Source organism: Lepisma saccharinum, chromosome 2 (assembly GCF_977018435.1).
Source record: "Lepisma saccharinum chromosome 2, izLepSacc3.1, whole genome shotgun sequence".
Taxonomy (NCBI): Eukaryota; Metazoa; Arthropoda; class Insecta; order Zygentoma; family Lepismatidae; genus Lepisma; species Lepisma saccharinum.
The window spans coordinates 152382284-152395136 of record NC_139230.1 but is presented as its reverse complement, the minus strand read 5'-3'; the positions used below and the strand labels follow the sequence as shown (position 1 = coordinate 152395136).

At 38.1% G+C, this 12853-nt stretch overlaps 1 protein-coding gene across 1 annotated transcript in view; it reads left to right on the top strand.

The window, feature by feature from the left end:
• The window catches only part of LOC145983708 (inositol-pentakisphosphate 2-kinase-like), a 325632-nt gene that overhangs the window by 118854 nt on the left and 193925 nt on the right, over positions 1-12853 (top strand). The gene's annotated exons all lie outside the window — the stretch shown is intronic.

Genomic DNA, 12853 nt, shown 5'->3' with positions numbered 1-12853 from the left:
GGGCCGGTGGCAACCCACCATCGTGAGGAAATTGGGAAGCTCCGAGTGAGTGAGCGTAACCCGGTCGAGAAGACCTACAACAACGGCTGGGGGTTCGTCGGGCTGATCACCCATCACCCCAACACTGGTCTGAGACCTCCACGCTATAACAGGTGACGGCGGAACAGTGTGGGAGGGAGACCAGCAGTCGGTAGGTAAGCCAAGGCCCGCCAAGGTGCTGTAGAGCTGTGGGGTTATGTTATATATTGAAGGATACAGCATTACCACGATCTATGAAGCAAAGTCTGACATAAATCGTGAGGTATATTGTTGATGAGGATAGGTATGTCACTTTCGTCATCATCCAACGTTACTTTTTGTTGGAAGGAAAAAATATTTCTGCATTGAAAAATACACACACACATACACACAGTGGTTCGAATCCATTTCAAATTGTAGGTGCAATCCAGATTAACCTATTTGTGCATCACGTGGACTTCAAAAGAAATTAACAGAAAGGTAGGCTCTTTACTCTCAGCTCACTAAAATCTTCCTCCTAGAAAATCTTATGTGTAGTAAGACTAATAAAAACACCTCTCATATGTATAATAATAACGAGTAAACAGATGCATTGTCGTTAATCAGTAGAACAATTCCACCTCATATTTACATACGTAACATCTGGTGTCGTGACCAGGGACTGCGAACCGAATTTGAACTCGAACTGAAACATGCTCCAGTTCGACTTATAGTTCGCACTCGAACCTGAACTGAAATGTTTCGCTACATTCTGGTGCACCATAACCCTCCGTGTACTTTCAGTTTCAGTTCAGTTCCGGAATGAAACCTCACTGTGAACACTTTTGGTTCGCACCCGAACATGAACTGAAATGTTTCGCTACATTCTGGTGCACCATAACCCTCCGTGTACTTTCAGTTTCAGTTCAGTTCCGGAATGAAACCGCATTGTGAACACTTTTGGTTCGCACCCGAACCTGAACTGAAATGTTTCGCTATATTCTGGTGCACCATAACCCTCCGTGTACTTTCATTTTCAGTTCAGTTCCGGAATGAAACCTAATTGTGAACACTTTTGGTTCGCACCCGAACCTGAACTGTAATGTTTCGCTATATTCCGGTGCACCATAACCCTCCGTGTACTTTCAGTTTCAGTTCAGTTCCGGAATGAAACCTCATTGTGAACACTTTCGGTTCGCACCCGAACCTGAACTGAAATGTTTCGCTACATTCTGGTGCACCATAACCTTCCGTGTACTTTCAGTTTAAGTTTTGTTTCGGAATAAAACATCGTAGTGAACAATTTGGTATTTTGGGGGCTGCCAGATCCGAATATTTGGAAATAGATAAGATCCGAAATGCCATTAAGGCAGTGTTTCTCAATTTTTTTGCCTGAGAGTCCCCCTTGACATAATTGAATATTTCTGTGTACCACCTGAATTCTCAATATTTTATATACATAAAAATTGTATGAAATAAGTGTGAAAAATGACACCAAACACGAACTCATTGCTTCCAATACGCTACATAATAATATGGATACGTAGTTATTACTTCTGAGGGGCAATATGTTTGTAATTCGTATATCTTGGTCGTGTTTGGTGTCATTTTTCATATTTTATAGCCCAAATTTCAATTATAACAAAATAAATGTAATATTGTTACAACATAAAAAAATAACATTGTTGATTCAAATAGTCAGTAGGTGACTCACTAGTCACTACGTCCGTCCGGTCCAGTTTCTACTGCGTCACCACCTGTAGGAAGGGAACAGGAAGTATGTATTTCCCAACAGTGCCTTACATAGCATTGCATTCCCGTTCCCAACCAATCACGTGGCCTCCTACCCGACTGCCATGACATCAAACTGTTTAAATCCAGGTACTATACATAACCCTGTTCATGCAAGATATTAATCAAATCCACATTGGAATCGTGTTTTTCACGACAGCTGCAGCGCAATTCAAGAAACAATTCTCATATCGGCATTGTCCAAGAGTGGTGGTCATTGGTTCTAAGGTCACGAAAGAAGTTTGATCGACACACTGTCGGCTTAAACCACAATACATTTTCTTTCAATGGGTAACTGGGGAAGGCAAGTGCAAGGCGCATTTTTCCCACTTTTCATTGTGGTTACTCTTGGGAGGGCGCATTTTTCCCACTTTTATTGCAACAGCGCACTTTTCCCGACGCCGGTGGTTTTGGCTGCACCAGTCACCCAGGTAAGCGTGGAGCGGTTGTTCTCTAGTGTGAAGTTTGTAATGTCAGATTTGAGGTACAACCTTTCCTCTCCAACACTTGATGATCTCATGGTCTTGCGGACGAATGCTTTATTCCAAAAGCGTTCTGATCAGCACTTGCCAGCCTTAAACCAAGATGAAAATTCTTTCAGTTCTTCTATTAGCTCCAGTAGTGTTTACGAGTTAGTCGAGGAGGAAGGTGAATAGTCGTTGTCTTTCATGCTCACATGTTTGCTGTCGTTTTTCATAATTCTCGTTTGGAAAGACATTTAAAAGATTAACATTGTAAGATTTATGTATGACCTAATTTCCTTTTTTATTCAAAATTTAAATAATAGCTGTTAAAGTGCAAATGTTACATACGAGGAGGAGAAATTCGTACTACAAAATTATGACATGTATCATTTACAATCAACCAAAGTTTGTGAAGCATATTTTTAAGTGCATTTTCTTTAATCCATGGTTATTTGTAGGTGTAAAAATATCCATCGAGGATAGATGCTTATTGCATTTTTCATAAATTAACAGTTCATACACTATTTTATTTTAATTTTCTATTTTCAGGAATTCAGAAAACCAAACAAAATTATGTAATTACATACAAAAGAGTAAATGCCATTTTCCATGAATTGGAAAATTTGCTGCCATAGGAAAATCTAATGTGTATTAATCTTATTGATGTAGTTTTGCGCGAAAATGGACACACTTATGAAGCTAGCCACAGCTCACATAGAATTGTATCTGTTTTATTAACTACAATTTGGTTGCTGTACTGTGATGACATACGCTACTTTCATAAATGTATTTGTTTAACTACTATCTGTACTGTGATGTCATACGCTACTTTCAGAAATGTGTTTGATTAACTACAATTTGGTTACTGTAATGAAGATACGTAACTTTTTTCACAGTTAATTTTCATCCCATTGTTTGATGCCATTTGAACTGAATCAACTGAGGTAAAAGTGACGCGGCGGATTCATATAAACTTTTCGTTTTCATTTCACAGATAATTACAAAAAAGTACAATTGTCAGTACAATGTGAGATACAGTTCTTAAATGAAAATAATGTATAAAATTCCTCAGTATTTTTCTCGATCTCAAACATAGCAAAACAATTTAAGTTCGAGAACTGAAACTGAACTGAAAACTTTCATTCCGGACCAAACTGGAAGTAAAAGTTCAGACCATCCAATTACAGTTCGGGTAGATATACTCCGGTTTCGTTCCAATTTTAGTTCGAGAACTAAAAACGAACAGAAGGGTTTCATTCCGGGCCGAACTAGAAGTACAATCTCAGATCATTCTAGTTACGGTTCGGATAGATATGCTCCGGTTTCATTCCAGTTTCAGTTCGAGGACTGAAAGTGAACCGAAAGGTTTCATTCTGGGCCGAACTGAAACTAAAACCCCAGATCATTTCAGTTACGGTTCGGATAGATATATTCTGGTTTCATTCCAGTTTCAGTTCAAGAACTGAAAGTGAACCGAAAGGTTTTATTCCGGGCCGAACTGAAACTATAACCTCAGATCATTCCAGTTACGGTTCGGACATATATATTCCGGTTCCATTCCAGTTTTAGTTCGAGAACTGAAAATGAACCGAATGGTTTCATTCCGGGCCGAACTGAAACTACAACCCCAGATCATTCCAGTTCTGGTTCGGACATATATACTCCGGTTTCATTCCAGTTTCAGTTCGAGAACTGAAAGTGAACCGTAATGTTTCATTCCGAGCCGAACTGAAACTGAAACTGAAAGTAGGTTTGAACTGCAGTCCCTGGTCGTGACACGTGATGCCACGTTGCACGCATTACAATTGAGCAAAGTCAGGCGAACCTTATCAGTTAATGTGGATCTGGCAAGTTACTTTAACCGGTTTTGTGCCATATTCTCTTTTACCTCGAACTGGCGAGATCCGAGACTAGGTACGACGGAAACAATATATTTTGTATTTCGAACTACAATATTTCCCAAATGGAAATGCAAAGAAAATGCACAATTGTTGGTTTGTTTGGCTTCCATAGTTGATTATTTAATGTCGCTTTTCTACTTGCTCAGGCTAATCGCGACAATGAGAATGAATGATTTTTAGATGAAAGAAACGATGAAATTCAGGAGTCGAAATACAGGATTCTAGAATCTTTGGCAGCGAGACGCGTACGAGTTGGTTAAATGTTCTTTGTCTTATTCTGGTTCAGAACCAAGTAGTGACATTTTCATGTAATCTTTAGTATTAACTAAATACAATCAAGAGAAACAATGACATTATTTTTCAGTGTTATAGCACTGATTGTAATCGGGACTCAAGTTTCACGCTGAAAAGTGAAGTGAATTTGTTATACATTTTATTAGTATGCATTTTATTTTAATTAGATGCAATTAGTGTGATAATCTCATCAATCACATAACTTAGGATTTGATATGAAAATTCAAATTTTAACGTTAGCCTTTTCACCTCAATATTACAATACAATTTGCAATGAAGAAGGAAAAAACAACCGATAACGGGGCTCGAACACAAGACCTCTTGTATTCAAGCCAACAACTTGGCTCTCCGCACCACTCGTTACAGCATACCTTACCTCATTCTGAGAAAAAGTTGGACATTCTCGCTTAACTCGGTAGTTATGGAATTAATATTTCATTCGGAGCTTTTTCTTGAAATGTATGATATTTCCTTGTGGTATATTACTATTCGTATCTCTTTACATGTCAATAAGCTTATTCTTTTGACAACGCTGCTGCTTGTGGCCACGGGTTCTCTGATAAGAACTGGACGTTTCAATACTGGCCTTCTAGCATGAGACCTGCGTCTGCATTTTTATTCTATAATAACAGAAACAGCTTTTTTAACTTGAAAACAGATCATGATCACATGTAAAACATCCACACTCATACGTACTATTTATGCCAAAATACCAAATAACATCATTTTTTAACATTATACGGTACGGCTTATCACAATTTATATGTAATAATTATATATAAAACGGTACTTGAAATAGATCATTCATGCATACGAACAGCATACCTTGGTATTAAATGTCTCCCTCAACACCCCCAATCAGAATGCACGTTTCTTGCCGTTTACATTCCTTTTTTTTAAATCTGGTAACATCATTGTAAATTATGCACAATACTTTTCACGAAAACTATTGCTTTCCTTCACCCCTCCCCATTCAAAGTTACAACATCAGTTTAGTGCGATTTTTTGGTTTCTGGCGATGAAAATGTTTCAAACCAGAATAATAGAGCTTTTGGGTGCATGCGGTCTTTCTGGCTGTGAGTGTTGAGCGGTGGATTTCTTTCCAACGAAATCAAGGCCGCGAGTTCGAGTCCTGCGTCGTGCACATATATTTTTTTTTAAATGTCAAATCACATGCTTGCGGGTTTCGTTGGCGTAATATGCGTATAATTCAAGATACGTTGCGTGCATGTGTGTTTCCATTCTGATTGTGCTTTCAATTCTAGGTTTGAAAATTTATCAACCTATTTGTAAAATGTGTTGGAAAGCATCTTGATTTCGCATTTTGTTTACTCATTTTGTCCATTTACTGTATATATGCGCACTTGCAAGGAAATGATCTGAAATTCATTAGAAATCAGTCCTTCGTGCAGTACGTATTTCGTTTGAATTTCTAAGTCATGTCTATTGGCTGTCAGAAGACATACGTGTATTTGTAGTCCCATTATGTGATTGTAATTATATTGCTACGGAACGAACTTTTGAAAAAAAGTAATAACCTAGCTTTCATAGTGGATCGGAAAAACAGACTAATATTATTAACTGATATTACAATAATTATGTTGCACTAGAACGGTCACAAGATTCAGATCTAAAGTGTAATATGGTGCTCCTTCAGTTTAAGAAAATAATTTTTTGAAATATTGTAAATCACTTATTTACAAATTTCATCCAACAAAATCTTTTTTCAATGCGTTCATATTTCTTCATATTTTTTAGCAACAAACGAAAAAGTAAGATAAAATGTGTGTTTTGAGATTATTTTTAACTTCTAATGATTCCAGTGAAAACGGTATAAATAATTGAACCACAGTCTAGTTTTTCTTACAGCTGTGGTATAAAATGAAGGATTTTCAATTTTAAAAGATACTTAAAAACCTTAACGAACAAATAATAAAATGTAACCTTTTCAATGCAGTATCATAAAATAAATTGACTCTTTCTCACTCCTTTCATTACTACTTCAAGATTGAAAATATATGTATGTTTCTTTGACGAAGATGCACACACGTGATATTTTGCTTTTATATGCTTCAGTAGTGTGTCCACCATCCTTCATTTTCAATGACTTCTTGGAGACGTCGTGGCATGGATTGAACAAGGTTTGCACACATTCGTGGTCTGTTTCTAATACCTTCCCACACTTCGAACACGTGCTGCAACAGTGCGGGCTTTGAACGTTCGTTTCGCACATCCCATTCGCGCACCATCGTTGCCCATAAATTTTCGATGGGATTCAGATCTGGCGATTTTGCAGGCCACTCTACAACAGATATTTCGGGATGGTCCTCCAGCCACATTGTCGTTCTTCGTGATTTATGCACACTGCTGTTGTCTTGCACTAGAGTTATTCTTGGCATCTCATTCGCAGGGTAGTGTTTTCTCACCGATGGTAGTAAGCAATCTTCCAAAATAGATATGTATTCTTCTGAATTCATCCTCGGAGACACATCCACCAACTCGCCAACTCCTGCCCTGGACATCCATCCCCAAACGCACACATTCAGACGTCCTTGCTGTCGATTTTTTGCCACATACGGTTCATTGTATCTTGCGTTGGTTGGTCGCCATACATACACGTTACTTCCGTCATTCGATGAAAAAACTTTTTCGTCGGTGAAGATAGTGACATCCCAGAATTCCTGGTGATGGTTGACATATTGCCTGGCAAAGGTCAATCTTTGAACCCTATGCTGCTCCGTCATGGCGACCTGTAAAACAAAGATTTCAATTATAAACGACAAAACACTCAAATAATTGTTAACTTCTACAGTTATAGCTTTACGTTCTTACAATATAATATAGATAGAAATTTTATGAGTATTCCGAAATTTTGTGGAGAAATGATGTGAAATACCAAAGTCTACTAACTTACATAGGGGAGATGAATTCTATATTCTTAGATCATGAATCTCAAGCGTGATTAATGCTTGTTGTTATGTTTTTGAAGAAGCTGGTAATATAATTTACTATGATACATGTTTTCAATTAAACCTAGTGCATACTTCTGATGAAGCGCACTGCAAATAAATTGTCAATTTTTTTTTAGTAGAAATTTGTTAGCTTATTATCAGACTGTGGGACGGCATGGGTTCGAGTCCGCCTCGGTTCTGGGTTCTCGGCCTGTGTATACGGCCGCGGTGGCAACTCACCATCGTGATGAAATTGGGGAGCTACGAGTGAGTAGCGTAACCTGGTCTCGGAAATCTCCTATAACGGCTGGGGATTCGACGTGCTGACCCCATGTCACCCCATTACCGGTTGAAGATCTCCACACCTCTAGGTAGGATTGTGGGAGGGAGACTGGCAGTCGGGAGATAGGCCAAGGCCCTTTCGAGGGCTGTCGAGCCATGTGTTATTATTATTATTAATTCTCTTATTACTTATGTCGTAGAAATTAAATTGATCAGAATATTAAAAGGGTAAAAATAAACAAAACAACAATGCATATTTCAGTCACGAGTGTAAGTGTGATTCTTATGTGCACGAAAAAGCTACTGTCCCATCGCAGTTTGCAAGAGGTTCTTCAAAGAATGTGTGTTACACTCTCAACGTGGGAGACGGTTGTGGTTATAGGAAATATTTGGATAGAATATTACCTTTCAAAATTATAGGTACTATCCTGAACCAATTTGTGACGTTTGCTTCCGTTCAAGTACAAATTAGCAGTATTATTAAAATACATGAAAACTGCTCCAAAACCTCTTAGAGTGCAGTTGATTTTGTAGTATCTATTGCCACTAATATAATGCTCTTAACGTCAAGCCCTTAATACATCTCTACATACCTTATTTGCGGCTCTTCTGAAGTACCTGCCACCTCTGTGCAAACGTCTGCGGACGGTGTTCGTCGAACACTCTAATTGAAGGGTTCTCTGGATGGAAGCAGCCGACTGAAAGGGGTTTCGTTCGGTTGCTTGTAATATTTGATCGTTCTCCTCTGCGGAAGTGCATTGAGGTCTTCCAGATCTAGGCCTCGTCAGTAAACCTTCCTCGCCTTCCTCTTGAAATCGACGAATCCATGTGTTGACTGTATTTCTGGACATTCCAAGATAGTCAGCAATTGCTGTAGGGGACATTCCAGCATGCCACATACCAATTATTCTTCCACGACGCAAGATTTTGATGCTCATAACGTATATGTATATCAGTTCATCTACAAATACACCTAACAGTATGACCTCATGCATACAACAACCCATGAAACAACGCTAGTCAGTAGATTTTCGACAGAATGAATCAAGTCCAAATATAATTATGTTAGATAAGTGATCCAGATATTATAATGGAACCGACGTGAGGTATTTACGTCTCAAATGTTGCTGATAACGTCCTTCATAAGTTAGTTAGTATTTTGTACTAAAACTTCCGTTTCAACACGAGTACAGTACCAGTTACTCACCTTTCCTGTTGTGTAGTGGTTAAGATAACAATTATTCAACGAAAGTCCTATCAGCCTCCGTGGTGGGGTGCCTAGAACAGCGCGCTCTGACACCACCGGTCGCGTGTTCGAACCCTGGATTGTTTGTATTGTTTTTTTTGTTGTTTTTTTAGAAAATTGAAGACAAGACATTTTAGATAATACAAAGAAAATAAATGTAAAGTAGACAAACTTTTTTTTTTGTAAACTTTCCATTCAAGGACAGTTTCTTTCTTAATCACTTCTGCTAAGACACATATGCCTATGTAGCTTTCTCGATAATTACAGAGAGTCCCAATAGACGTCGATCAAAATTCCCCAATTATGCACAGATTCTAACCAATAAAAAAATATTTCGAGATTGTAAACACGATTTAAATTTTAACGGATCCTTTGTTCCTTATGGGTAACATTCTAAATGTGAGAGATACACATACTCAGATGAAAACAATTCCCACGTATATGTTGATCTGTAACAATCAGAGCAAGTTTCCTGAGAATGAGAATTTCAGGTGAAATGCTCTTACATAAGAAATGGAAGAATGTAATTTCGAGAATTTAGTAGCTCAAAATGGACAACATGCGAAATATGATTTACTACATATGTTCATTACTTGGAGAGTACGTGACCACATAGAGTAAGTAGCCCTTTCAAAATAACAAACAACATGTTGATGCAAAGAGAGAGACCAAAATGAAACATCGCATAATTCAAGTATAACTTCTGTATAAAACATTCATTTCAGTTAAGTGAAAATGTTGGAACGTTTTCGCATGGTGACAGAAAATATCATGATACTCGAGTGAACTGCAAGACTACTTGCACATATATCAAAGATTAGTTTTCATCATGTGCAAATTTACATTAAATGTTTACGTCGATTCGTACTACAAGTACCTTTGTTTTCTTCCTGATAATCAAGTATGTGTGCGTTCTTTACATAATGCATGCAGAAGGTGAGTTGCATCTACACTTCACATTGGTCAGTTCCTTCTATGCCTTTTAAGCATGACAGATAGAACCGATAGCTTGTAGTGTATTGGTTAGCGTTCAGGATTGTTAACCTGATAGTCGTAGGTTCAAACCCCTACGGTGGCAGAAAATTTTCGTAAGTTTTAGACATATCCCATTGTGTTCATTGTCCACGCCGTGTGAAACGGAATGATTGTGTTTGGAGTTAACGATGAAACATTAAAGAACAAAATCTAAATCTCCATTCCAACAAACTGAGAAGTGGAGAAAAATTGGATAATTCTTATAAATACGAAAATTACATTCATGTTTTTAATGGTATAATCGCAGGTAAAATCGAAAATCTTAATGTGGATAATTTGATCAATGCATCAATTCTTGACACTGAGACCATATTTTCTGCAACTACCTCTTCTCTCCTCTCGTCTCCAGTCTCTTCTTTTCTCCTCCTCTCCTTCTCATTCTCACCCCTCTTTCTCTTCTGCTTCCATCTCATATCGCCTCCCCTCCTATTCTCGCCCCTTGTCTTCATATCACTCTTCTCCAGTCCTCATCACTTTTCCTGTCTTTGATTTCCGACTTCACTGCACTCTTCTCCTCTTCTCTTCATTATTCCCTTTTTCTCTCTCTTACTCTATTCCCCACTCCCCCTTCTCGTCTCCTCAATTCCTGTCATCTTGTTTTCCTCCTCTCTTCTCTTCTTTGCTCCATTTTCCTCATTTCTCCTCGAATCTCTTTCCATTCTTCTCATTTCTTCTCTTCTCTACCTTTCCTCTTCTCCTTTCACTTTCTCTTTCTCCTCTCCTCGTCTGTCCTCTCTTTCTTCTCTCCTCTATTTTTCCTCTTTTTCTTTCGCTTTCTCTTTCCCCTCTCCTCATCTATCCTCTCTTTCTTCTCTATTCTATTTTTTCTCTTCTCCTTTCCCTTTCTCTTTCTCCTTTCGTCGTCTGACCTCTCTTTCCTCTCTCCTTTATTTTTCCTCTTCTCCTCTCGCTTTCTCTTTCTCCTCTCCTCGTCTATACTCTATTTATTCTCTCCTCTATTTTTCCTCTTTTCATTTCGCTTTCTCTTTCTCCTCTCCTCGTCTATCCTCTATTTATTCTCTCCTGTATCCTCTTCTCCTTTCGCTTTCTCTTTCTCCTCCCCTCGTCTATTCTCTCTTTCATCTCTTCTCTATATTTTTATTCTCCTTTCACTTTCTCTTTCTCCTCTTCTCGTCTATCCTTTCTTCTCTTCTCTACTTTTCCTCTTCTCCTCTCGCTTTCTCCTCTCCTCGTCTATCCTCTATTTCCTATCCTCTACTTTTCCTCTTGTCCTTTCGCTTTCTCTTTCCCCTCTCCTCGTCTATCCTCTATTTATTCTCTCCTGTACTTTTCCTCTTTTTCTTTCGCTTTATCTTTCTCCTCTCCTCGTCTATCCTTTCTTCTCTTCTCTACTTTTCCTCTTGTCCTTTCGCTTTCTCCTCTCCTCGTCTATCCTCTATTTCCTATCCATTACTTTTCCTCTTGTCCTTTCGCTTTATCTTTCCCCTCTCCTCGTCTATCCTCTCTTTCTTCTCTCCTGTACTTTTCCTCTTCTCCTCTCGCTTTCTCTTTCTCCTCTCCTCGTCTATCCTCTATTTCCTATCCTCTACTTTTGCTATTGTCCTTTCGCTTTCTCTCTCTCCTCTCCTCGTCTATCCTCTATTTATTCTCTCCTCTATTTTCCTCTTTTCCTTTATCTTTCTCCTCTCCTCGTCTATCCTCTATTTATTATCTCCTGTACCCTCTTCTCCTTTCACTTTCTCTTTCTCCTCTCCTCGTCTATTCTCTCTTTCATCTCTTCTCTATATTTTTATTCTCCTTTCGCTTTCTCTTTCTCCTCTTCTCGTCTATCCTTTCGTCTCAACTCTACTTTTCCTCTTCTCCTTTCGCTTTCTCCTCTCGCTTTCTCCTCTCCTCGTCTATCCTCTATTTTCTATCCTCTGCTTTTCCTCTTGTCCTTTCGCTTTCTCTTTCCCCTCTCCTCGTCTATCCTCTATTTATTCTCTCCTGTACTTTTCCTCTTTTTCTTTCGCTTTATCTTTCTCCTCTCCTCGTCTATCCTCTATTTATTCTCTCCTCTATTTTTCCTCTTTTCCTTTCGCTTTCTCTTTCTCTCCTCTCCTTTGTCACCTTTGGTTTCCTCTTTCTTCTTTTCCTTTCTGTAGACTCATCAGCGATGACATACTAGAAAACCTATTCTTTTTTTTTAAGACAGAATTTTGTCATTTACGATATAATAGTTATATTTTTAATAATTGTATACAATAATACTTGTTATTTATTTATTTCGCGTATTTCATAAATATCTATTGTGCATGTGGCAACCCTGAAATTGAGCCTAACTCTACATGCAACCCACCAACGCCTTGAGTAAATTGGGTTGCCTAGTTTAAAATGTCGTTGTCCTAAAACTTTTGAGAGACACTGTACAAGAGAATAAGCTATTTTTTCTAAACCATTACTATTAAAAGTAATGGAAGACCTTGTATGTGTAATAACCTGTTGTAAGAAATTAAACGTTTCAGTCGTAAGTAACCACAGATTGCTTGCCTGAAGAGACGCGTTTAAATGTGCATATTAAGGATGGTTGTCAAAACCCTTCAAATGGATAGTTAAATGTAAGATGTATTGTTACAGAATATAATTAGTGATCATAAAAGAAACGAGTCAGGTTATCTTACGTAATGCAAATTTACTGCTGTAGCTGCTGCAAAATTGGTTAACCTTCTATTTACTCTTACACACTTAACCGTAAATAGTGTAATAAATTGCATTCATGAATTCGTTGTTCACTTAACCAGTGTTGCACATGAAATAGAAAAATATCCCGTTTGTAAAGAAATGCTAGGTTTTGTAAGTCTCACTAGCAACTACATATTTCACATGTTATGAATAGAGCGAAAATTTGCATGTAGCAGATTCTTAATAAACTTTCCACATTTATAGACGCTG